Source organism: Pygocentrus nattereri, chromosome 2 (genome assembly GCF_015220715.1).
Source record: "Pygocentrus nattereri isolate fPygNat1 chromosome 2, fPygNat1.pri, whole genome shotgun sequence".
NCBI lineage: Eukaryota > Metazoa > Chordata > Actinopteri > Characiformes > Serrasalmidae > Pygocentrus > Pygocentrus nattereri.
In genome coordinates this window covers 56,553,061-56,558,164 of record NC_051212.1, presented here as the reverse complement: position 1 = coordinate 56,558,164, position 5,104 = coordinate 56,553,061, and positions in this window count along the sequence as shown.

The following is a 5,104-nucleotide window of genomic DNA, read 5'->3' as shown; positions in this document are numbered from 1 at the left end:
ACCCCAACCAACCACTATACCGACCGCTACATACCCACTACACTACACCGACCGCTACATACCCACTACACTACACCAACCACTATATACCCACTACACTACACCACCCCAACCAACCACTATACCGACCGCTATATACCCACTACACTACACCGACCGCTATACACACACACACACACACACACACACACACACTACACCGACCGCTACATACCCACTACACTACACTGACCGCTACATACCCACTACACTACACCAACCACTATATACCCACTACACTACACCACCCCAACCAACCACTATACCGACCGCTATATACCCACTACACTACACCGACCGCTATACACACACACACACACACACACACACACACACACACACTACACCGACCGCTACATACCCACTACACTACACTGACCGCTACATACCCACTACACTACACTACACCAACCGCTACATACCCACTACACTACACTACACCAACCGCTACATACCCACTACACTACACTACACTACACCAACCGCTACATACCCACTACACTACACCAACCGCTACATACCCACTACACTACACCAACCGCTACATACCCACTACACTACACCAACCGCTACATACCCACTACACTACACCAACCGCTATATACCCACTACACCAACCGCTACATACCCACTACACTACACCGACCGCTACATACCCACTACACTACACCGACCGCTACACACCCACTACACTACACCGACCGCTACATACCCACTACACTACACTACACCGACCGCTACATACCCACTACACTACACCGACCGCTACATACCCACTACACTACACCAACCGCAACATACTCACTACACTACACCGACCGCTACATACCCACTACACTACACTACACTACACCAACCGCTACATACCCACTACACCGACCGCTACATACCCACTACACTACACCGACCGCTACATACCCACTACACTACACCGACTGCTACATACCCACTACACTACACCGACCGCTACATACCCACTACACTACACCAACCGCTACATACCCACTACACTACACTACACTACACCAACCGCTACATACCCACTACACTACACCAACCGCTACATACCCACTACACTACACTACACCAACCGCTACATACCCACTACACTACACTACACCAACCGCTACATACCCACTACACTACACTACACCAACCGCTACATACCCACTACACCAACCGCTACATACCCACTACACCACACTACACCACCCGCTACATACCCACTACACCACACTACCCGCTACATACCCACTACACTACACTACCCGCTACATACCCACTACACCGACCGCTACATACCCACTACACTACACCGACCGCTACATACCCACTACACTACACCGACCGCTACATACCCACTACACTACACCGACCGCTACATACCCACTACACTACACCGACCGCTACATACCCACTACACTACACTGACCGCTACATACCCACTACACTACACTGACCGCTACATACCCACTACACTACACTACACTACACCAACCGCTACATACCCACTACACTACACCAACCGCTATGTACCCACTACACTACACCAACCACTATATACCCACTACACTACACCACCCCAACCAACCACTATACCGACCGCTATATACCCACTACACTACACCGACCGCTATACACACACACACACACACACACACACACACACACACACACACACACACACACTACACTATACCGACCGCCACATACCCACTACACTACACTACCGCTACATACCCACTACACTACACTGACCGCTACATACCCACTACACTACACTACACCGACCGCTACATACCCACTACACTACACCGACCGCTACATACCCACTACACTACACCGACCGCTACATACCCACTACACTACACTAACCGCTACATACCCACTACACTACACTGACCGCTACATACCCACTACACTACACTGACCGCTACATACCCACTACACTACACCAACCGCTACATACCCACTACACTACACCAACCGCTACATACCCACTACACTACACCAAACGCTACATACCCACTACACTACACTACACCAACCGCTACATACCCACTACACTACACCAACCGCTATGTACCCACTACACTAACCACTATATACCCACTACACTACACCACCCCAACCAACCACTATACCGACCGCTATATACCCACTACACTACACCAACCGCTACATACCCACTACACTACACCAACCGCTACATACCCACTACACCACACCAACCGCTATGTACCCACTACACTACACTAACCACTATATACCCACTACACTACACTAACCACTATATACCCACTACACTACACCACCCCAACCAACCACTATACCGACCGCTACATACCCACTACACTACACTACCGCTACATACCCACTACACTACACTGACCGCTACATACCCACTACACTACACCAACCGCTACATACCCACTACACTACACCAACCGCTATATACCCACTACACTACACCAACCGCTATATACCCACTACACTACACCAACCGCTATATACCCACTACACCACACCGACCGCTACACACCCACTACACCACACTACACCGACCGCTACATACCCACTACACTACACTACACCGACCGCTACATACCCACTACACTACACCGACCGCTACATACCCACTACACTACACCGACCGCTACATACCCACTACACTACACCAACCGCAACATACTCACTACACTACACCAACCGCTACATACCCACTACACTACACTACACCAACCGCTACATACCCACTACACTAACCGCTACATACTCACTACACTACACCAACCGCTACATACCCACTACACTACACTACACCAACCGCTACATACCCACTACACTAACCGCTACATACCCACTACACTACACTATACCAACCGCTATATACCCACTACACTACACCGACCGGACTGGCGACCTGTACAGGGTGTCCTGCCTTCCGCCCGAAGACTGCTATATACACACATACACACACACACACACACACACACACACACACACACACACACACACACACACACACACACACACACACACTACACCAACCGCTATATACCCACTACACTACACCACACCAACCGCTATATACCCACTACACTACACCAACTGCTACATACCCACTACACCACACCAACCGCTATATACCCACTACACTACACCAACCACTATATACCCACTACACTACACCGACCGCTATACACCCACTACACTACACCAACTGCTACATACCCACTACACCACACCAACCGCTATATACCCACTACACTACACCAACCGCTATATACCCACTACACTACACCAACCGCTATATACCCACTACACCACACCGACCGCTACACACCCACTACACTACACTACACCGACCGCTACATACCCACTACACTACACTACACCGACCGCTACATACCCACTACACTACACCGACCGCTACATACCCACTACACTACACCAACCGCAACATACTCACTACACTACACCAACCGCTACATACCCACTACACTACACTACACCAACCGCTACATACCCACTACACTAACCGCTACATACCCACTACACTACACTATACCAACCGCTATATACCCACTACACTACACCGACCGGACTGGCGACCTGTACAGGGTGTCCTGCCTTCCGCCCGAAGACTGCTATATACACACATACACACACACACTACACCAACCGCTATATACCCACTACACTACACCACACCAACTGCTACATACCCACTACACCACACCAACCGCTATATACCCACTACACTACACCAACCACTATATACCCACTACACTACACCGACCGCTATACACACACACACACACACACACACACACACACACACACACACACACACACACACACACACACACACTACACCAACCGCTATATACCCACTACACTACACCAACCGCTATATACCCACTACACTACACCAACCGCTATATACCCACTACACTACACCACACCAACCGCTATATACCCACTACACTACACTACACCAACCGCTACATACCCACTGCACTACACTATACCAACCGCTATATACCCACTACACTACACCGACCGGACTGGCGACCTGTACAGGGTGTCCTGCCTTCCGCCCGAAGACTGCTGGGATAGGCTCCAGCACCCCCCCGCGACCCTGACGGAGAAGCGGCTTAGATAATGGATGGATGGATGGATGGACTACACCGACCGCTATACAGACACACACACACACACACACACACACACACACACTCACTCTACACTGACCGCTATATACCCACTACACTACACCACACAAACCAACCACTATATACCCACTACACCGACCGCTATACACACACACACACACACACACACACACTACACTGACCGCTATATACCCACTACACTACACCACCCCAACCAACCACTATATACCCACTACACCGACCGCTATACACACACACACACACACACACACACACACACACACACACACACACACTACCCGCTATATACCCACTACACTACACCACCCCAAGCAACCACTATATACCCACTACACTATACCTACCGCTATACACACATTACACTATACCGACCGCTATATACCCACTACACTACACCAACCACTTCAGTAGAAAATGGTTGGAAAATCACAGCAAATGTGTGAAAGGCTAATGGGACCAAAACACTTTAATGTTCCAATATTGCAAAAAAAAAAAGTGTGATCTCAGTTCCTCTCGATCACACAGTATATACCTCCTCGTTTCTACACTCACTGTCCACTATCAGCTCCTCTGGGTCATTCTCAGCACGGTATAGTGTAGTGGGTATATAGTGGTTGGTTGGGGTGGTGTAGTGTAGTGGGTATATAGCGGTCAGTGTAGTGTGTGTGTGTATAGCGGTCGGTGTAGTGTAGTGGGTATATAGCGGTGGTGTGCTGTTGTGTGTTGCGCTGGTCTGAGTGGATCAGACACAGCAGTGCTGCTGGAGTTGTAGATTAAAGATAAAACGGGAAAGAAAACTTCGCTCACACACCTGAAATTGAACCAAGTCTATTTTAATAATTTATAAAGAAAATGTTTTAAATGGG